Here is a 24528-nt window from a genome sequence, read left to right as displayed (position 1 = left end):
TGCCTTGTTGCATGTTTGTTTTGCTGGAAGTATTTTGCTTGTGGCCCAGAGGCATTTCTGTGATGGAGGTACCACAGGTCTTCTGTGGTAAATACTTCACTGAAGAATTTATTAAAAGCTTTGTTTTTTAAAAATAAAAAATCCTAAAACATGTAACAATTTCATAATCCTGCCAATACCATTCAAGCTTCTCATTTTAAACTGCTTGCAGTAGTTTGAAACCATTTGATATGTTGCCATAGTAGTCTGAGTGAACCTAAATCTATAGGCTCACCTGCTGTTAGACACAGACGATATAACATGCTGATTTGTGTTCAAGGCTAATTGCATTCAAGCAGTCACTGATCATCAACCAGCTATTTTTTCTGAATAGGAGGGCAGAAAAGAGGGCTACTGCTTCCTCTAGCAGAAGTGGATATAAAACATGGGGTTTCTGGAAATACTTTTTCAACTTGGTATCATTAGTCCTTTGCAGTATATCATGGACCAGACTCAAATTATGTTTTACTGGCAAGGTAGCTGATAGTGTATCTCTAGACAATGCATAGTAAGAAGGGAGAAGAAACATTTGCACCTCATGTGTGACAAGGTCAAGTTTGTAGGCAGGCAGAAATTGTAAGTGTACCCAAGCTAGTTTAAAAAGCCTGCAGCAATATTACTTTTATTATAACAAAACCATCCACTGAGTTTAGAATGAAACAGTAGTCGCAAAACAAGTGTATTTTCCTTTATTACAAAAGTCACAAAATAATAAAACACTTCAGTATGGGCTTTGAATTTAGTAATAACTTAGTCTTGGTTTCAGCCAGCTCCCAAAAGCAAAACTACAAGTAGTCTGGAGAAGCCTTTACTCAGGTAAATGCTGTTAGCTACTTTATTTCTGATACTAATGTTTTTATATATGTCACATAGTTCTGTATAAGGCTTTTAGGGAAAAGAAAAGGGCCAAAATAAAGATCTGAGTACTAACTAATTAAAGGAAGTGCTAATTAAAGGAAAACAGAAAAATAATATTATTAGGAAAGTAATTAAGGATTAAGTGAAAAGGAAAATGTCATCAAGCATCTTTCTAAACTTGATGCATTAGTGATTTTCTTCAAATATGACTTTCTTTTTACGAGGCAAGTAAGGGGCCATTATAGGTATCATTCAAATAAAAGTATTGACTGTGATGGATGCATCTGCAGGCTGAGGCTGAAGAATTGTGGAGTGAATGTCATATAGGACTTGAAACAGCACAACATTATGCTTTGAGACTCATATAGAAACACAGTTGATTTTATTTTGGTGATATTCTTTCTAACTGGCATTCAGAACGGAATGACTTCTAGCTATAAGTAGATGCAGTGATGAATCCATATGCTTAATTTATACCGTATCACTATTTAATATCTTTTTTTTTTAGGTGTGAAAAGACTCATAAAGCAAACTTTGCTTTCAAACATAGTGTGTAAAATCAACAGGGCTTTAATTTGAAATTTATATGGCTAAATGGAATTGGACTAGTATGTGTCTGAGACAACTCTGCAAGTTGATGCTACTAAATCCAGCAGCTATTTGGGCTCTTGATTTTGCCTTCTGTCTCTGATATAAGTGACTTTAAAATTGTTCTTTATTTAGAATTTACTTGTATTTTCATGAACATTAGCTGTTCTTTTATGTCAGTTCTTTCTACACCAGCAGCAAAAATGCAGCTCAAGCTGACCTTCCTGATACTGTTACATTATAGACCATGACTAAGATAAATGATGAGCCCAGTCGAAATTAAGTGTCCCTGCAGCTGAAAAGAAATCGATGATTCCATGAACAGAACATTTCTTCCAATATGTCATATGGAGAGAATATTCTGAAGAGAGCCTTCTGTGGACAGAAGATTCCTGCGAGGACCTACACAGTGATTGAATGGCACTATGTAATTAAAAAAAAATAAAACAACACAGGAGGAAGTTCACCTTTCACTCTGAGTGTGTATACCTACAGTAGCCAAATTCTGACCTCAATTATAGCTACGTAACCTTATCTAGCACCATCTGTTCAAAAAGGCATGCCTACCTCCTGCTTGCTTTCTCAAATTTTCCATATGTGTGCTTTGAAATCTAATTATGTATCGTAGTTGTATTTGCAATTTGTTTACATTTTATGTTTTACTTAGAATTTCTACACACACAAACACAAGAAGACCAAACCTCAGAATCATTTCTTAATAAAAGTAAACAATTTATTGTTTGATTAGCATTTGCTATGGAAACTTGCACGGATGTGAATTTTTTATGACACGTAGCATGTTGAATCCATCTTGCTACTAATTAAAATACATTTTAAAATGACCCTATGTTGTTGTGTTCTCTTTTGGGTAGATTTGTGAAAGCACTGCCCTCTTCTTCTTTTTTTTTTTCCTTACAGTGCCTTTCATGACTTCTTCTCATCTTACGTATGTTCTTTCATTTACTGAATGGCACTGGAAAGGATGAAAAAGTTTATTCATGGTGAAGGTCTCTATCATCTACCTACTAAATCTTCTAAGAAAGACCTTTATGCGCTCTCTCATGCTTGAGAAGAGCTATTTTTCAAAGCTGCCTCATTATCCTGCTCTAAATCCTCCTTAAAACACAGTGTCAATATGAAATCTATCAAAGTATCAATGATAACATTCTCAGCTTCCCGTTTTGTATCCATATTTTCATGTGATCCCCAACAATCTTCTTCCCCATATATGTCTTGTCTTTTATTTGCACTCTAAAGCATCAAATTGCTTTTCAGCTGCAGGGACACTAAGTTGTTTTAGGTATGAGTTGTCATTTTATTTTATGTTTGTACAGCACATAGCACCAGAGTGTACTAGCTTACAGTTTGCACTCTGACAAGACATTAATGAGCATAAATATATATAAAGATATATAGAGTAAAAAATAATGCAGAGACTAATTAATTATAATAATCAGTTATTAATAATAACTAATTAATAATCATGTTTCCATTATTAAACTTGCTTTTGTTACCTGTATATCTTTTTTAGCCACTTGTCAGATGGCAGCGGCTTACTTTCTTACTTTGTGACTTCAGAATAATTATGGTGTCACAGAATAATATGTTCTTACAGCATTGTTTTGGCTTATTGTGGTGTTTTGTCTCAAAACTGGCTATATGTAATATATTTCCCATTTGTAATTGCTGTACTGGTCCACTTTGGTGATAAAGTAGTCATATAGAACATGTGATGGCCCACTTTACATTGCTGGAACTGCTTTTTAATTACAACCATTTACAACTTTATGATTTTTCATAAGCGTGATCCATGGTAATAACAAAGTTATTGGATAACTACAGCAAGTAACAGCTTCCCACAACTCTGAAAGTTACCTTGACACTGTCAAATGAGCATACTTAATGTTCTCAGTGTTGAAAGGAAGGTAAACAGAAACTTGGATTATATGAACAGTATTTCAGCAATGTGGCAGGTTTCAGTGTCTACATCCATTTTGTGTGCTTTGGGTATATATACCAGGATTTGTAAACATGATCCTCCTTGAGTTATGATTATCTTACACTAGAGAGCATACCAGTTAATTTACAATGGGAGTTTACAATGCATAAGTCCTAGCTTTGAAATAGAAATTGTTTGATGTCTATACAGAGTACTCTGCCCGAGTTAATTTCTCTTACTTCTTTGTTAGGATGCAGAAATGCCCTTCTGTATTTTTCCTTGTTAGTCTGTTTATAGCCATGTATTGCCCTTGTCTTATAATGAGTTCTGATTGTGTTTCTCATACCCAAGTTCATGTGCACAAAACTTGTTAAGGTATCACAGTAAGGTTTCACAGGTTCAGTGTAAATGTGGCTGAAAAACTTTATAACCAGATTTTAAGAATGGAGCTGATAAGGAGCTAGTTCCTACTTCACGATGTCTGAACTGAATGTAACCACAGCTCTGCAGCTCTTCTAAGCTGCTGAAGAAGTGTACAATTCAGGTCAAAGTCATTTTGAAAATCTATTTCAGCAATGTAGCCACTATTAACTTGCTGTCCTTTGGAAGTTCCACTGGACTCTGATACTAACCACAGGGGTTATTAAGTGGGAAATACATCTTTCTTTGGCTTCAGACTGACAGACTAGAGTTTCTAACAAAACCCCTCTACACAGCATTTTACGAACAATATTTTAAGATGAAATGGCTTAGCTACAAAGCATAGAAATACAAAGTTATAAGCTACCACTACAATTTTAAGTTCACTTTGAAGCCAGAAATTGACTTTCTATACTGATTAAATCATAGGATACAATGTCTAGAGACAACGGGGCAGGCCAAGGGTTAAGCAGTAGGTATAGGTCTGCATTTACTCACTTTGTGAGGATTTAGCCTGATTATTTGAGTAAAATAACCTTTCCTGGCCACACCAGTGCAACATTACTGAATACAAAGGAGACTGTGTAGGTCAAAACAAGAGCATATATATTTGTTTCTCAAATTCTGGAAGGTTTTACTTCAGAGAAAGAAATTGTGTCATGCCTTTCCTATTATTTTGATATTTACATTTGAAATAATTTCATGAGTTAGACTCATCACATACCCTAGAATATCTCAATAATATGCATCTCTTCATATGTTTTCTTCCCTCTAGGGTTTTGATTTTACAATTAGATTTTAGATTTAGACCTTAGAGTCATGTTGCAAGGGTAGGCTAGATTGTTTTTGAGCATAAATATGAATTCAAGTTGTGAATAAATAATAGTTAAGTTGACCTTTCATACCCTTACTGCTGCAAATGGTCCCATTGGCTTCATTTGAGAAATATCCAGTAAATGACTACTTCCCTTATCAGCAGAACTAGTTCAACAGAGAGGCACACAGGGCAATTGCCCGGGGCTGTATGCCATGCAGGGAAAGGGCTAACTGACTTAGGTGGCCATATAAAACAAAAAGGGACACTTATCTAACCTTCTGACCTGGGGCTCCCTTAGTGTAATGATAACACAGGATGGTGTGCAAGACAGAGTGATTACTGAATTCATTTAGGAGTGCCTGTGGGTCATCTTTTCATGGTCTTGAGCTTTATAAGCACAATCATATACCCTTTTTTCAGAAAAAAAATTTTTCTAACATATTAAACAAAAATATCACTTAGCCAAAATTCCCGTTGGATCAAGTCTGGTGTGTTTATCCTCTACTTGTTTTATACATAGCCTTCTAGGCACTCTTTACTTAGAAGCAAATACAGTTCTACTGAGATTTTTGAAGTTTTACAACCCTGTCAATCAGTATAGCAATAACATCTTTTGGATCTATTAGAAGAGGTAACCTCATCACTTAGCCTTTATTTAAAGGAGCTGCCTTTTGTGCTCAGTATTTCCATATTGTTCTGAGTCCTTTATCATTACTTTTTTATTTCTAGGAAATACATTTTATAGAATATTTATTATCCAAATTATTTTCCATATATTTTGAAATGGCCTTTGTTTCCTGCATTTTGATTGATTTTTTAGCTTAGGTGCCAGATATTCTACTCCATTAACTCAGTCTTATATAGGTTAATCACCATTAATTTCAGTGGTAAACGCAGGTGTAATACTTATATAAGATAGTGTGGAATTAGACCTTACATTATCTACTTTCCCTGGGTTTTGCTATTAAAAAGTTTTCATCAACAAAAATAGGGAATCATTGCTGGAATTTTGATTAGCAAGTTTTGGAAGCTTCATAAAAATTGTGAATAGAAACTACACCACTATGTTATGTTTTACTAGTAATAAAATGCACACAACACAGTTAGCCATCTGCTATTCAAAATATGCCAAATGTTTATTTGTATCTGCAGGAAAATGCATTTTTTTTCCTCCTAGAAATTGACTGTATATGCATATACCTTTCTCCCCCTCCCCATATAACCTACCCCAAACTGATCAAGTTATAGAAAAGTGGGGACCTTTTAACAATTAATGGCAGGATATCCTGACCTGATGAAAAGCTGAATAGTGTCATACTGAAACTGCAGAGGTACTACCTAGGCCTCCATTCAAACATCCAAGCAGCTTAATTTTGAGCTGTTGTGATAAAATGTATTTATTATGATGCAATAAAAATCATTAAGCTTCTAAACAGTAATATTGTTTGATTTGGATGAGAAGAGAATCTGTCAGAATTTTGACTTAAAGCAGGTATGTGTGTAAATGCTACACATATATAATACATATTATTATATTTGTACTGAGAAGAACTATATTAACTGCTTACCCTCTATTTTTTCCAAATGTATTGGTCATAATATATATTGTACTATGTGTTCCTTGCGTTCATATATGAAGGGCGACTGTGAAGCTTGGAACAATCTGTTTTGTTGTGGTATGAAAAACCATCTGTTAACTGGCTCCAGCTGATTATATTTCAGCTGAAGATTCAAACTCATAATCACAAGTGATAAAAAATAGGAGTGTATATTATTCTACAGGAGTCACCTCATTAGCTTCTTTTACTGGGATTTGTTATAAGATGAGATGGTACACTTCTGCTTAGATTAACACTTATTCTGACAATTCACTGACAGACCAGAAAACGCCTAGAATTTGCGTGTTTATGTCACTTCACATAATGGGACTAATTTATCATTTCTAACTCCCCTGTAGTCAGAACTACACCAGATATATAATGAGAAAAAACATAGTTAGTGTTTATATTTAAAACAATGTTATATTTTTATGGAGTAAAACCTCAGATGAACTCTTAGGTATTCCAAAAGCACATATATGATATTTCAAATATATGATAGTTTGCAGGAGGGTCAGATTCAATGTCTGCCAAGTATGTGAAATGAAGGACACAATAGGAGGTAGAAATCCAGAAGTCTTTGTGAATGTGGCCTGTGGATAGGATCTGGAAAAGGAGACTGAGGAAGAAAGAGAGCACTTAGGTCCAAAACAGTGAACTCCAAAATAGCTGCTGAGCTGGGACGTAAATTTAAAGCTATCTCTAGACTGACACTGGACCTACTTTCATGGATGTGCAAAAGAGGAGAGCAAACTTTAGCCTCTTCACAGACCTTCTTGGAAGAATCCCATGGGACAAGGCCCTAGAAGGAAGAGGGATCCAGGAGAGCTAGTTAATATTCAAGGATTACCTCCTCCAACATCAAGAGTGGTGCATGAAGTCGAGAAAAGGGGGCAGGAGATCTGCATGGATGAACAAGGAGCTACTGGCAAAACGCAACAGAAGAAGGAAGTGTACAGAAGATGGAAGTAGAGAAAGACCACTTGGGAGGAATTTAGGAACATAGTCAGAGTATGCAGGGATGTGACTAGCAAGACCAAGGCCCATTTGGAGTTGAATATATCGAGGGATGTCAAGGACAGCAGGAAGAGCTTCTTTAAATACATGAGCAGCAAAAGGAAGACTAGGGAGAATGCAGGCCCACACCTGAATGGGGTTAGGGCCCTGGTGATAACTGACACAGAGAAGGCAGAAATAGTGAATGCCTTCTTTGCTTCAGTCTTTACTGCTATGACTGGTCCTCAGGAATCCCAGACCATAGAGACCATGGAGAAAGAATGGAGAAAGAATGGAGAAAGGAAGACTTGCAGTGACTGAGCACTGGAACAGGTTTCCCAGAGGGCTTGTGGAGTCTCCTTCCTTGGAGTCAAAAGCTGCTTGGACACAATCCTGTGCAACGTGCTTTAGGTGACCCTGTTTGAGCAGGGGAGTTGGACTAGATGATCTCCAGAGGTCCCTTCCAACCTCAACCATTCTGTGATTCTGTGAACCACCTGCAGTCCAGTGTGGCTGGGGAGCCGCATGCCTCTGTGTGAGGCCTCTGTGTAAGACTTCCATAAGACCCCCATGGAGGCATTTTCAGAGGACACCTCTCTCCTGGCATCCACCAGTTCCTGCACAGCTCCATAGCATCTCTAGGGAAGACAAACAAACAGTTTAATAGCATGGTTATGAATCATTAAGGAGGAGCAACACACATTAAAAAAGACAGAGGGAATGAAGAGTAATAGTATTTGGATAGCGTAGTAGTGGGGAGTGGATGACTGAAGTACCTATACTCTGTTTGTTAGGAGCCTAGTATTTTTTATTTACACCTACCTAAGTCATCTTAAATGAACTTCTTTGAAAGATTTTTTTTTCTTTAATATTGTCCATGCCTTCCTTGTCTGTTTTACACAATAAGATCTCAATGCAAAAATATATCTAACAATCTTTTGTGCACAATTAAAGAAATGCATGCATAGCTGGTGAAATAATAGTAAGGATAAAGGGCATTGTTATCTGATAAAACATAGTTTCATCAGAAGAATAGCCTAACAAAATAAAATGTTTTCACGATTGTATCCACTTAATGAACTTTCATCAAACCACAAGTTACTGGGTGTATGGCAGCAAGGAGGAGGAGCAAGGAGTCCTGAGGAGTTAAAAATACCTGACCCTGTATTATAATAAATTGAACAAAATCTATCTGATTTTTCCAAAGCATTTATTTTGTCAATTTCTTTCTCAAATTGTAAGTATTTCCCATAAAAAATGAATTTGAAGTTTTGACTCCATCAGTGACAGCATTTTTGATGAATTTTTGTCCAAAACTCCTATCCCAGCAAATACAGTTTAAGGTAAAACTAATTACAGACTTCGAAAGAAACTATATCTTATTATTTGTTTAAAAATCTTTTATTATATTTGGAATACATCATTTGCAATTCATCTGTATGAATATTAGTTTCAATAATTCTTAAATTGAAAGTATCTTCTTGACTAAGTAGTGCACTGCTTGGGAGCTACTATAAGCAGTAAAACCATTATAGGAGCAAATATGGTTGCTGTCGTTTCAGCTATGACTGAAACAGTGCCATCACTTTTCTCTAATGTGATTTCTAAAATTGTATTTTATGAAATATTCATTGTTCTTATAGGAGTTTGCACTGTTCGGACATACATGCTAATAGATTTTAGTATATAATTCCATATCAAATTTAAGAACTGTGTCCACTTTACACAAAAATTTTATACAGAATCAGTGCTTGAGTTATTGTCTAATATCACAGATAACATCCAGTCTTTGTTAAAAATGGCTTTATCAATGAATAGTAACAATAGGCTATTCTTTTAGCTGCCTAATTTGGCAAATGATTCAATTCTCTTTAACAGCAGCTGCTGTCCACTCCGTTTATGGTGTTGTTCACCCTAGCAGTTCCTCTCACTTTTCTTCCTTGTAATGTATGTATTTGAAATTAAGCAGTCACTCTTTTATTACTCCTTTTTCCTAGAATTTCCTCAGAGTGATTTGTGTACTGCTGTACTTTCATATGGTCTGTGGCACTACCTATTTCTATGTATGTATGGACAAATAAATGAGACTAAACTTGTCTGGCATTTTGAAAGAAAGTATATTATACTAGGATATTAATCAGATAATAAATAGGTCAGATAATCTGAAATGAGCAAATCTGTAGTTTTAAAAGCTTAGTATGCCTTTTTTCTACAAGCCATTTTTTTATTTATCAAAAGATATTCCAACAAAAGTGTTGTCTTTGATTAGTATTTAGTCCCAGAGCTATACAAGCATTAGTTATAAGCAACACCTCTGCTTGTATTTAGGAAAGTTACATTTGTTTCCTTCGCACGTATTTGGCTTTGAAGTAGCAATTATAGATTCCTACTAGTATGAAATTATGATTCTATATACAGTATATAAGAAATAGCAGATGAAAGAGCATGTTATTTAGTGTCTGACTCATAAAACAGGCTTGAATCAAGGAGAAAATAGATTACGAATCAATCCATGTAATAAACATAATACCAAGAAGCTGAAACATGTATCTAAAATATATAATAAAATTCACTTGAAAATCAGATGGGACGTGGAACTTCCTCTACACTCAACATTGTAAGACATGTGTGCGGACTTTCAAGTAGCAGTTTTCATTGTTTGTGAAACATAAGCAGCATCTGGTTGAGTATACTGTATGTATTTAACTGCATTCTGATTATTTTATACCAACAAGAATGAACTCAGCTGGGGAAGTATACCACTTGATCAACAAATGACTTTGTAATTATGTACACAGCTGGACTATCTGCATTTGGCTCTGCTGTCCACTACGGTTCTAAAGGACAGTAAAGATTAAGAAAAGAAAAGATTAAGAAATATTTTTGTATATATACATATATATATATATTTACATACATATATATACATGTACACACACATGCAAACAGACTCTGAAGCCAAAAATATAAATTATAGATTATTACTAAGCTGCACCCTAATGCATATATGTATCCACTAACAATGAAAGACCTCACTGCAAGAAACTTCTTTCATTCCAGCTGATAGTGAAGCATACTTGGCTTTTTCTCCTCCAGAAATATAAAACCCTAATGACAAACTCAACAATACTAGAAAAAATTCAAGCCTGACATAGATGCTATGAATAATTTACACTTGGTTCATGCTTATTAGGAAGAATATTCATGTATAGATGTAACCTTTTGGCTGGACACATGCTCACATAATGCACCAAAACTGCAGTGTTTTATTAGCTTCTCTATGTAATGATCCAGAATATTCCAAACAGGGAGTCTCTCTTATATAATTCATTTTGTTGTCTTCTGCTTAGGAACATGATGTTTCCTGCAGCAAAAAAAAAGAATAACAAACTGGTTCTTAAACTTTTCAGGTCTTGACATGATTGGTGGCAAGTGGTGGTGAGGAAGAGGTAATCCTAAACACCTCTGTTGATGGCAGTCACAATGATTGAGTATATTCAAAAGTGTTTCGTATAGTACTGTTGCCTTATGCCTTCATAATGTCTGATCAGCACATTTTCATCTTGTCTGGCATTGTCATGTCCCACATCAGTCCTTAGACTGCCTTGAGCACAACATAAAAGCTCATATGGTGGTTGTCAAGATACCACTTATAATTTGTCAGTTTGGTAGCTCCACCATAGATCTTTTATCCCCACAGTGCAGTTTGGAAACACGGCAAGTATTCCAGTAGGCTGGTGTGCTGGAAACTGAGTTCAAGTAAGCCAGCACCATCTGATGAAGCCTGCATTTTTATTGGAGCAGAATTTGGCAGCCTTGTCACTGTGAACACATCAGATTTAATGTCACCATGGCAAAAGACCGATGGTTTGATCGCAAACACCACAGAAAACACCACATAAAGTTTCTGTTCTTCCTTGATGTTGGTGGCAACATATATATAGTTTTACAGTGGAAAGCTTATGTCCATCAAAAATAGATGTATTGCCAATACACTCATAACCATGCACATTGTGATTAGGCAGAGTAATGTGCACATGCACAAACACACACTAAGACAGTGGGATTAAGATGGACAGTGCACACATGCTCACAGACATACATAGTTAGGAATCGTAAGACAGTCATGCATCAGTGAATTTTCGGTATACTTGTATCGTAAAAATGCAGCTAGTTTTATTTTAGTTGTATTTCCAAATTTATTCACTAGATGGCAATGTGGCATGCAATTTGTAGCAAATTTACGGTAGCGCAGTTTTCTTCAGGAATAACTATACTATATAATTGTATTTAAGACTGGATTGCAGTAAAGAAATACTGATTAATTCATAGAGCCATTTTTTTTCAATTTATGCTCAAAAAGGTTCATATCTTATCTCAGTCTGAAACAAATACCTGGGGTTTCAGTAGGGTATGACCCCACAAGAGAGAAATAGAGTATTTAGAAGAAGCCTGGGGGAGCAGTGGACCCCATTACTTCTAGTAGTTACTCCTCAAGTGTCAGAAATGGAGTGTGGTGATAAGAAGAGCACATGCAGCTCAGTCATCTCAATAGAAAGTGTTAATTTCTGTTAGTGAAACAAGCCTGATTATAGCCAGGATTTAGAAATAGCCAGGAATTAGAAATAGTAGCTCATTAGAATAAGCATCTCTGAAGCATACCTGGTCTGGTCATATCAGCACTATAGCCACCAATGTGAAGAGTGGATCAGAGCAGAAGAATGTGGATGCTCTCATCTATGAATTTATGTTTTTTCTGTCGTATTTCAGAACACTGATGCTTTGGAAAGTGCCTGGAGGAGTCTCAGAGGTCTGGACTAGGGGCTGCAGATGCACCATTCCAGTGGAGCCGGTGCGAGTAGGCAGTGCTCTGCTGGAGACCTGCTGCAGGACCAGCTCGGCACTGCTGGGCCAAGGGGTGGCACTGGGGAGAGGGAGGCAGCCAGCAGCATCAATCTCAATGCCCCTTTTAAGATTCACTGTGCATAGAGTAGATAAACTGCCTGCATGATTTGATCATTCTCAATATTAAATCTTCATTTTATAGACATAAAATTTGAAATGTTAAAGTGCAGACACTATCTTATGTAGAGCTAAGACGTTCTTTTTCTCATTTACTTTGTGAATTAACGAAATATTTTATATCAGGCAGATTCAATCTTTGCTGTTTTTCAGAATGACCTCATGTGAGGCTAACTGCCTGTTCAGTTCTCTGTAGACAGCCTTTTGCTTTCTTAAATTTCATTATGTGACTTGATTGGTTAATTTGTTGTCTCTTAAATTCTCCATACTTTTCACTCTAGGGCAATAGGCAATATTCTATGTTTAGAAGCCTTTGCTGTCATGGTGCTTTATAACACCAAAGGTTTATTCTGTCTGACCCAGCGTTGTTTTGGCCTGAGCACTTTCTGTCAAATTGTCTCAATTATTCCTGCAGTACTTTSATAGATTGTGCCCCTGCTGTAATTGTCAAGTGGACAACTGTTATTTGGAGCATTTAATTATTTTTAGACTTGGCCTGTTATATCTCTCTCTGAGTTTCCAGTGTTTATGATTTGTTTTGTTACAGATTAGCTAAGAAGTAGATACTGTACATTGTTAAAATGTATGCTGCAATAAGCAGAATTTATTTGATATTTTAAATTTCTATTCTCTTTAGCATTTGTTGCCTATATTAAAAGTAAGCAAACCTCACTTGTAACCAGAGGTGGTTCTTGCCTTGGGGATAGTGGGGTCTACCTCCACTAGAACTTTATAAACCATGCTAATATCTTTCTTCATCATTCTGTCTTAATAGGGACATGCAGTAGCAATATAATGCAACAGAGGATTAAGAATAGTATTGTACAAAAAAGAACAGTATAGGTTGTTCATTATTAGGATAAAACTAATGAATCAAGCGTATTTCCTTATTAAGCATAGGAATACAGAAATGATGGCCAGTAAAACGCATTAAAAAAAACTTACAAAAACTCTTGCAACTTTTTGATACTTGTTCTTTTTTGTGTTCAGCCTGAGTTGCTACAGGCCTGTCTCTGCAAGTGTGAAGATGGCCAATGAAGTTTCTTTTACATATATATATATATTTTTATATTTATATATTTATATTTAATAAAGCAAATGTGCAGAGTTCTAGGAGACTCTGAGCCTGCACAGTAGCACTCAGTGGGGTGTCCGTTGTATTATGTGAAACACAGATACTCATTCTTCTGTTGAGACCCCCACCAGCCAAAAAGCATTAAACTGCCACTGCTTTCAACATCTGTGAAATACTTTGTTGCCTTACAAGTTCTTGTCCATATCCCAGACTATCTTCTCCAGCTTTATTCAAGATCAGTGATACATATAAGGGCCTGTTGTTAAAAATTGCCATTTTACAGCATGATAGTTAGTACAACAGCATTTCCAACCAGGGCATTATTTAGTGTAAAATTATTCTGATTAGCTAATGGTTTATATGTATTACCCAGGAAAATTAAATAACTCATACAGGTGGGCAAAATTAAGATGAAGATATCATGCAGATGTTGTTTGCAGTATCTGATGCTCATTTTCACATAAAATTTCAATCACATCACCAAAAGCTTCTTTTGGAAAACCAAGTAGAAAGCTGGACTATTCATCTGGGTGAGTATGTTCCTAACAGTTCACAGTCTGTATCCCTACAGTGGATTTGTTCTAAATTCATTTCTGCCTTGACCACACCATGAAAAAGTAGAAATAATTTAATTACACAGGAGCTAATTATTATCACTTTATTCCTGAGCAATTGATCGATCTGAACTTAAATATTGACACTTTGCACTAAAGAACAAGAAGGAAATTCCCAGATTGGCTTTATTCATGTTTTTTGGTTCATGAAGACACTTCTCATAGTTTTTAGACATATAAGCAGATTGGTCTTTTCTAGATTGAAGTTGCAAAGTTTTTAACTGCATTTTAGAAGAGTAGGGGGTTATCGGCCTTGTAATTGCCAACACAAGACATTCAAAAGTGCTAACAGCCAAAGTTGTTCTGTGAAGCTGACTTTCCAAGTTGCTGATAAAAATTACTCTTTTCTGGTAATGGAAGAACTAGGTGTCCTATATAATCTGTATCAACATAATACATAGACCTTAGAATAACCAGCATTCCTAGAATATTGCAGCTATGGTATTTATATTGTATATACTGGGTAATGAAACTGGTCAAAGGCTACCACTAAGATTTTCAGGGGTTTTGAGTATTGATAAAAGGTGTTCTTCATGGAGTCTGTGACTGGTAACAACAAACAATCCTTATTGCTTGCTTTTCTTTACATTTAGATCCATATTTATTGAGCTGAGCAGAGCTTTTGATGCATTTCATCACCATTATGACTTTTTGAAAGAGGTGAAGTGGGAAAAAAAGATAAATCAAGGATACAAGAACTTAAAAACAGCTATGAAATTAACAGTTTTCAGTTTACCTTGTTTCCAATGGCACTTGTTTAAAAATATTTCAGCATATTTCAGTTTCATGTCTTAGCAACATTTTTGAATACAATATATGCCATGCATACATACTGCCATTTTAGAAAAAGATGGCTACAATATGTGGAAAGAACATGATTTTATTGTAAATATAAGGTGAGTATATACATACATTTATGTGTTTTAGCAACATTTATGAAATAGAAAATTATCACATATAGAGCAGTTTTTGATCAGGATTTTTTTTTTTTTTTGATTTAGGATTGCATTTCTTAAAGCTCATTCTAGCCCTGTTTCCTAGGATACTTTGATTAAGAGAAATAAAAAGTGGTGCCTGCTCATTTTTAGCCTTGTCATTGAGGCATGTTAACTTGTGACTGTAGATCTGAATATGTATGTTTTTTGATGCTGTAAGCACCATCAAGCTTATCTGAAAACCATAGCCCTTATAAAATGACAAGTTACATTATAGGTACTGCAGTGTTAACATTGGATCATTGGCCAAAGTAGTTTGTGAAGCTATAGGTTTTGATTATTTTATTGGCAAACTATGAAGTGCAACCATCTCAAATCTATTGGGAAAACTGTTGCAAAAAAGAACAATATAATGTATGTACAGAACAATAGTATTTAGAAAATAACATAGATAAAACTTGCACTCTTCTGAATGTTTTTGAAAATGTGGCCCAATATGCTTACAAGAAACTAGAAGAAGAACAAACAGAGCCAAATCTCGAGATCCCTATTCAGGTTGTATTTGTCCTTGACTCTGATAAAGCTCTTATTCACTCCTGTGTGGGGTTTTCCTGAAAAGTGCTGTGTGATAGTTACAAGGCAAGGATATAGCCCACAAAAATTATTAGCTCAGGTGGCAGTCTAGACTTTCTTATGTAATTTATCCATGACTTATGTTATAAAAGTGCAGAGGTGATGAAGAAGTCATCTCTCAGGTCATTTAGCAGTTTAGACTGCTATGTCTCTGATTAAACATTGTAGACAAAAGGGGATAATGAGATCCAAAAGTAGATAAGAAGAGTAGAAGTAAAAAGCTTGCACAGCTATTAGAAAAGAGACTTACATTATTTTGCTACAGACTCAATAGGAGTGTCTGGTCCACGTTTCTTATGAAGTCTACTTCTGACTGCCCCAAAATTGCTTTCAACATAAAAAAGATGGGACCACTGTGTTTAATAATGCTGTTAACACTGTGTCTGAAGATTTGTTCCTTCACTGTACCATATATAAATACTACCTAGTCTTCATCTCTGCAAAATGCAGAGGTAAACTTTAATTGAGGGTTTTTCTTTAGGGATCATGTGCATTCAGGGGGAACAAAACTCCTATTATCAACCTAGAAATATAACAAGTTTGAGAGCATTGTCGCATAGAGATACTGAAACGTTAATTCATGCTTCTGTGACATCTTGTCTGGATTACTATAATTCCCTGCTTGCAGGTCTCACTCAGCCCTCGTTTCACAAAACAARAACTTGTACAATAATGCAACCACTGAGATTTTAAACATGCACAATAGCCAGTCATCATATGTCTCTGTACTGAGATCTCAGTGCTGCCTGCCATTAGGTACTGGATCGATTTGAAGATCCTGGTGATGTGTTTTAAAACACCACATGTATCCAAATGAGTTTTTGGTTCCCTATTGTCCAGGCCCAATTTTGTTCAAGTGTAAAAATGTTGGGCTTTCATTTGTTCAGCGCGACAATTATAAATCACTGTGTCCCATAGCTTTTTCATGCAGCTATGGAATGCACTTTGCCAGAACAAATTTGGAATGTCAGTCTTGTCATTGACTCGAGGTCAARACTACAGTGGGTTGCTTAACTTTTCTTTCTCTCAACAGCATCTCTGTTTGTATCAGGACTTATTTAATAAAACATTCTAAGATTTCTTTTTTCTTTTCTTTTTTTTTTTTTTCAAACTATTTCAAAATTGCAGCATCTCTGTGCTTTACAAGAGAGCTTTTCCGATGTTGGCAATGCTGGCATTTCTAGTTACCCCAAAATCACAATATGATTTTTATACAAAGACACTTAAGAAGAAAAAAGAAAGGTGTGTATAATACAGAGATTGATCTCTGTCAAAGGGATATGCCTACCTTACATATACCTTTGCTTCATGGTTAGGGTGTGAAAGAGATCTTAGACTGTGCTCTTCCTTCCTTTTTTATATTGGAAGAGGATACAGACTGACTTGTTTATATTGACTGTGCCCTTTACACCAGTGCCTGCAGAATTCCCTGTGCAAACAAGACCATTTTTGCTCAAACTCAGCTTATAAAAGTAGTTTTACTGCATTATTATTATACAGGTTTATTGGCTGCTATAGTTTTAGTCTTTTTGTCTGTCCCTATTCTTTCTTCTGATAGTTCCATGCTGCTTGTGCTTACACACTTACTGTATTTGCATCTTGAGTACAGAGCCTGCATTTTGAAAGAATGTTTCCACTGCTAAGCTTGAGTAATCCTTGCAAAGGATCACTTACACATTTAGGATCCATTAATAAAGAATTAAAAAAAAAAAACCCTAATGACAACTGTATCCACACTGACTTCTAGTTACTTAAATCCTGTTCACTATCTAACTTCCCAGTGAAATGAATGAATGTAGGCAGCTTGATCTTATAACCTTATAGATTTGTCCCTAAGTTTTTTGTCATTCTTTAGTCCTTGCAGAGAGCCACTATGTATTTCTTATTTTATTTTCAAGCATTTAACTATGGATGCAGGGCAGTCTATTGTATGTAGATATAATACTCTTTCCAAAGCAAGGATGCTATGTATCCTTTAACTCATCTGCAAATTGCTTGTCAGTTGTAGTTCTGGATGATGCTGACAATATTGGAAAGTCAATCTTCTAGCAGAGCATCTAGCAGCTACAGGAGCTGAAGAAAGGACAGAGACTTAAATTTACACACATGTTCAATATACTGTTATCAGCAGACCTGCTGAAGCTTGCAGCTTCAAGTATAAGGTCTACTATCAACAGTGCTTGCTTTCTCTTTTAAAAAACAAAGGACGTCTTAAAAGGATAGGTTATAACATTATTTCCCAAAGACTAGCAAATCTGTACTTTGATGGAAGTTTTCTGATAAAAAATTATTATCAACATTATAGATCTATTGGCTTGCTTTGGCATCCCCTTTCCATGGATTCTTCTGATTTACATCTATAGTGGCATTAAACAGAGTTGGCTTTCAGAGGGTGTTAGGGCCTGCTGTCATTTTGAGGCATTTTCCTGCTAACAGTCCAGTTGGTTTTTAGGTTGTGACACCACTGTGAAACCTCCTTTTTCACATAAAGTGCAATGTCTTTCCTTACTGATACTTTTGTTTGACCCTGAAAGCAAGGGAGGATGTATCATATTCCTTGCTCTGCCTGTTTCTGTACTACCTGTGTGCACATTCAGAGTTCCTTTACTAGCAGTTTAATTTTCCTATGTTTGCCACCAGGTCTGCATTCAAGGCCAAATTCAAATGTGAGGCATGTTACTTAGAATGATTCAAAAGGTCCCCTTAGACTCTGCCAGATCTATTTATATCATGTCTATCAATGTATAACATAATCTGTAATTTACATACCAGGGAATTTGAAGAGAATTTCAATTTAAATAACAGAGACTCTTCTTTCATTTACACCTACTCATGAGTCCTTATTATAAAAGCTGTAGCAAGTTAGACTGACATTTGATGAACAAAGGACAATTGTCTTCAACAGAAAAGAACAATAGCGTTCCAGTAGTTTTCTGAAGCATTTTTTCAGTCTTATCATTATCATTTTCATCTTCTAGGGTTTGATGAATCCAGTGTTTCATCCAGTGAATTGATACTGATCCCTGCCAGTCAGGGTTTTACAGCTGTGTGGAGGAAAAGAAAAGTCTCCTTATTTCTTTTACTTTAGTGGCATTGTCTGAATGTATTTTTGTCTGGTTGGTGTGTGGATTTAGAATGGGTTTTAGGCTGTATCTAGTCTAGTCTATTTGAATCTGTTCTCCTGCCAGTCTGCTTAGCCTGGTGTAATATTGTGGTGAATTCAGAAATACTCATAGTCGGTGAGGGAAGCTCTCAGAGTCCAGCAGTTAATGYCTGTGATAATTATAATAATTATGCTGCTGAGCCACTTTGTTAGAATCATGGCCATGTACTAGATTTTACATTTTATTTTTGAGCGTAYGATAAAATGTAGTTTAATTCCAAAATCTTTGTGAGCTAAGCATCATTCATACTTCTTCCCCTTGTGGTTTCTACCTTGTGATTTCTACTTTTTCCCCTTTCGCTTTGGTCAAAATTGCAACATGAGACAGCACATAGTTTGGAAAAGTCAAATATTGGGCTACATTTCTTATGTTTACCTGTAGGCCAGCCTGACCAAGCACACATCCCTTCTATGTGGCAAAGCATGAAGCAATAATTTTATAGGCCAAGGAAGAGACGGGAGTGAGGGAAGCAAGGGGAAATTCGGATGAGCTTATTTCCCTTGGTCAACATAAGACCTCACTGAAAATGCTGGAGATCACTAGAGTCCTGCATGCTGTCCATCCTTCGCCTCCCAGACTATATCAGTGTGTTTAAAGAGTTGTTTGAAGAGCAAAGCCATCTAGCATTAGGCGTCATCAATTAGAGAGAAAAGGATTTCTGTTCATTTCCTCTTTCTTCTCCCTGTTTTGTGGACTTTTCTTCTATTCCTGGTGTAGGTTATGATGCATTGCCTCTGGAGATTAGGTGAGTTAGGGAAATATTAGAAATTGCAAATATTTGTTGTCCTACTCAAATTGGATCTTGACTGGAGCTGTTTTTCTGATATTTGACTTCACATTTTTTAGCTCTGTTCTGCTCAGCTCACTCCGTTTGTTAGTGACCTGAGAATAGATTTTTATTATGGCAGCTGAGACTGTTAAGGCTTCTCAGTAACCCAGGTAGGCTCAAAGTAACCTTCACATTTACAGTCTTTAGAATGTCTATAAAGGAAATAACTTTCAATAATATATATTTTTTAGAATCCCTTGCACAGCTTCAAACTGTCAGCTTTTCTTTGAAAGGTTAGGGGTAAAAGAGTCCATTTTCGTGAATTAATCTGGAGTTTTGACAAAGTCATTATATCCTATTTGCCTGTAAAATATCCCACAGTTGAGACTCTTTTTAAAACAAGTATCTCACAAAATTTGTTTTTCTGAGACAACACTATCTTTGTATCATATTGATGTTTCATGGCAAACAGTTGTGTTTGGGTTTCAGTGAGATGCTTCCACTTGTCTCCTAGGGTCTGAGCTACTTGCCATTTATTATGAAAAGCCTTAATTATAATTACTAACACTTGAAATAGGTACATGTTCCTTTCAAACTTTGTAATGGATGCTGTAAAAAGCCCAAAGCTGTATTTCAGAGCATAAAAACAGTTGCATTTCTTCATGTTCAGGCAAACTTGTGATAATATAAAGGTTTATCCCCCACATCTCCTTGCTGTAATTAACATGATTTCTTACTATATTGGCTGAAGAGGCTAGCACTGCGGTGGCGATCTTGCTGCAATAAACAGTGTGTCTTCTGAGTTTATTAAATCTATGATTTCTCATTCCACAGAAAAGAATATGAATGTCTGGTTTGTCTTTCAGTCATGTCAAAGTAAAATTCTTCTGCAGAAATATGGTTTACATACGACTTGAAACACACACTGTCTTTTTAAAGACAAATTTGCATCCCGCTGAGTATCTTCTGCGGTATGCTGAGCAAAGTTGCTGCCTGTAGTCTTCAATGGCAGCTGAAAGCACTCATTACCATGCAGGATCAGGTCCTGTATTTATTGAAAAATATATAAATATATATATATATTGCTATTAAAGACTGCCTTACAAAATGAAAGGGATAAACTCACCATGAAGCTACTTTTGTACTCCTAATGACTGTGTAAAAAAATCTACGAGGATAAAAAGAAAACCAAGTAAATACAGCAATGCCCCACCACCTTTCAAAGTCAGGATCAAATTATCTATAAAACTCTGTGAAAACAAATGTCCGACTAATCCACAAATGAAAGAGCTCAGATTATCTGTTTAAAGAAAAATAATGAATAGAACTGTACTTTATTTGGATGATAAGYAATAAAGATTGTCTTCAATAATTAAGGGTTCGGGGTGTTGCTGTACTCTTGGAACTAAGCCTTTTAAATAACTTTCCAGTTTCCAGACCACTGAATCTTTGAAAAGTTAATTTTTGTTATCTCTAAATACAAGAAGCTTAGCACGACAATGGCAGTTCAAAGCCTCCCAGGTAAAGAGCCTTCAAAGAGTAATTCGCAATACAAATTCATAAAAGTCAACAGTTTAGACTACTCAATTGCTTTTAAGATTTTCATCAAATGCATCTCAGCAGTTGAAACTTACTGCTGATGCCTCCCAACTGAGTTAAAAATCAGAAAACACTGACAATGTTACTTTTTCTGTAGTTTTTAGGCACTAAAAGATAGCAACTGAACTTTGCCTCAATTTACTTTGAATCTTATGTTTGAAAATCTGACTAAGTGCACCAGTTAAACACTTGCAGTATTTAGTACAAAAAATATTAGCTTTCATTCTATTACTAGGTTTTGAAAGTATTAATTTCTAGTGTGTGATTGCTCAGATGGGAAGAATATATGTGTTGACTACTCTGTGTAATTAAAATTATTTTAAATGCAGATAAGTTTTTGCAAAGTTCTTTCTGATGTAAAAAATACATATTCTAAGGTCAAGATTATTTTAGAAGACATTCAGCATTTTTGGGGCAGTCTAAACTTTTGTACAGAGATAAATAACCTCATCATCAATGTGACAATAGCATGATTTCTCTGTAAACTATAATAGAAATGATTCTTTAAGTGCTACAGAATTGCTGCCCTGTTTTACTGATTCATCGTGCATTATTCGAGCAGAATCTGAGATTAACTATATAACCAGAGAACTGAAATTAACTGCTCTGTGTCTGGACTCCTTTCTAGGTCCGTCAAACAAGATTTTCAAAGCAGAGGTMATTAAATTGAGATATTCTTTTAAATATATTTTTTCTTTTTTTGCAATAATAATATTTTTGACTCTGATGCAGTTCCTTAATTTCTATTCCACAATAATTTTGCAGTCTCTTCCAAACTGCTGCATAAGAATCTTGTGGTACTCTGTTTAAAAGCTTCTGTATCTAAGTGTGTGTCTCTGTGTTTATATGTATGTGTACAYATGACTGAAGAGACTTGTAGATTTGACCTTATGGAATAAAGAGTTCTGTATTAATTTAAGGCCTTGATTATTATTGTTTCAGCAATCTCCAGTACTATTGTTTCAAGAARATCCTAGTAACTCCATAATTCATACAATAATATAATCTCATCTAGTGAGATAGTTGGATTTGCTTAATATCTGCTAGAACTGGGCTTTAGAATATCAGTATAATAATATATATCAATTCTAGTAGCAGAAGGGCAGTAGTGAAATGAAAATAACAGGGTAAAACATCACTTTTCATCCATACCTTTGAACCACTTGGTTACGGAAGATTACAATATCAGAAGAGGCTTTTTGGTGAGATTTTCTTTTCTCTGTCTCTTTCCATCAGAAAAAGAAAACMAAAAAATTTTAAAAATTCCTTTTTTATTTTGTAACTTCTGGGCAAATCAGCAATGCAAAAATATTTTAAAAGGACATTTTTTTTTCTTTTGCTTAACAATGAGTCATAAGGTTCAGCATAGGTTCAGCTCCTATTCATTTAAGCTTGAGGAAGTGAAGGATTCTCTATGTGGCTCCATCATCTATAGCGAAAAAAACSCCAAACATTCTCTATTTGATCAGTGAGAAGGGGACCCGTTTACATCCGGAGCTTTCTTTCACTTGTAGAAATGGTGATGAAGTTGTTTTCCCTGACATGGTTCTTCCTAACGCACCTTTCTGAAAGGCATCACTCCATGAAATGCTTGTTGGATTGGTAGAAAACCTTTGGTAAAAATATGGAGTACAATTATTGGATTTTTTTGTTGTTTTTTTGGTAGACATGACCAAAAGCTCCACAGCAAGCACTGCAGGCTCTTGAATACTTCTGGTTATAAGTGGCTTTCATTACAATACTTTGCTGGCCACCCTGGCATTTCATGCCATACTGCTCAACTTTTCTCTCGCTGCCTCGGTGCAGTCCTTTGTCAGATGAATCGTGTAGCTGTTGATTCAGCTATAACAATACTCCAGCCATATCCTGATGACTTTTTCGTTGTTCAGCCATTTCATCATGGGATTTATACTGCAAATAAATTTAGCTCCCYACAGTTATAACATGCAACCAATCTGCCCGATAAAAAAAAACAGATTATCTTTGATATTGGAACCTGAATAATTTACTAAACAAAAGTCTGATCCCATAAACACATGGAAGTGCATCTTTGAAGTGAGTCTACTTGTATAGTTGGCCACATAAAATTCATTAGAATATTTGCATTAGTGTGGACAAAGTGAGACCCAGAGCTGGTCAAAGAGTCATCAAAAGATAGAAATCACTTGAAGTTTGAGTGAGAAAGGAGGATATAGAAAATAAATAAATAAACATAAGAGTTCAATTAGGATTTCAGGGTGAAAAGAACAATGCTAGGATGTACTAGGGATTTGCTCTCGGGGATTTATGCTGAACCTATATAACACTGTAGTAATGAAAAGCTGTACATCAGAACATGAACTGATTTCCTGTCAGTCAAAATATTTCCTCTAGCTACCAGTGCAAATAAGAGAGGAATTTGGACTTCACATATGTTATATTAAAATTCTTATTGGGAGATTTCTATGCAAAGTCAAACCTAATATTGTTTTGGCTTTTTCCTTTTTTTTCCCCCCTTTACTGCACAACACATACAGCCAGCATCTGCTCAGTTTGACTTGGCCTCTTTTTGGCTTTATTGGCCTGGTTAAGAGCCAGAATTTTAAACACTCTAAAATGAAGAAGGTGCATAACACAAAATTTTCATTCACCTGATTCTTTTAGTGTTTAATAGGATTTTCACGGGAGATGATAGATAAAATTCCATTAGGCCCTCCTCAGACTCTTTAWGTACCTAGGTACTTTCATAGATATACCTCTTTCTGAAGCTGATGTTCAAAACTGACTCAGGAACTGAAGTCCCACTGACAAGCAGTGGAAAAACAACTCAGCTATACGGTAAGTGGAGCAGGCAGTGGTGCATAGTGAGCTCGCCTGAATTCAGATTGAAGCTGAGAAAAGTTTAGATTAGCTTATGAAATAAGAAAAAAAAAAAATCTCAGACCCCAAACCCTCCTTTTATATAATTTGTCTGCAGTCTGCCTTGCTTTTACTACCGATGGTAATAAGAATCTCTTTCCTAAGGTTATTCCTTAGGAGAAACCTATCTCTATTTTTTCCACACAATTACCTCTGAAGATACCTAGGCTCTTCTACTCCCTGTTTCTGTGATTCACTTCTCTGAAGCAGTTGCTCCATTTATCTCAAGTCCTTTTCCTTCCCTCTTTCCTGCGAACGTGTTCCCTCTCTGCCTTTGTCTGCACACCAGCTGCCTGGTTCTCTGCTTCTCTGGAGCGCTCGCTGCCCAGGAACGGGCGAAAGGAGACTATTCTAGGCTTTTTAGCCACAGATACGAGATAAGCTCCACCTACATGTAATGAGACTCTCAGCAGACTGTAAGGGTGTTTCAAACATGATAACATACAGATTCACTGTTTACTTTATTCCTTCGTTTACTTTTCCYTAATTGGCTTCTTCCAGCCAAGCTAGATTCAAATTCTTCTCTAAATTTGCCATAGATTGCTTTGATAGGAAGTTTGAAAG

This window comes from Rhea americana, unplaced genomic scaffold (assembly GCF_003343005.1).
Source record: "Rhea americana isolate MKP2758 unplaced genomic scaffold, rheAme1 scaffold_34, whole genome shotgun sequence".
Taxonomy (NCBI): Eukaryota; Metazoa; Chordata; class Aves; order Rheiformes; family Rheidae; genus Rhea; species Rhea americana.
Note: the sequence above shows the minus strand (reverse complement) of the source record.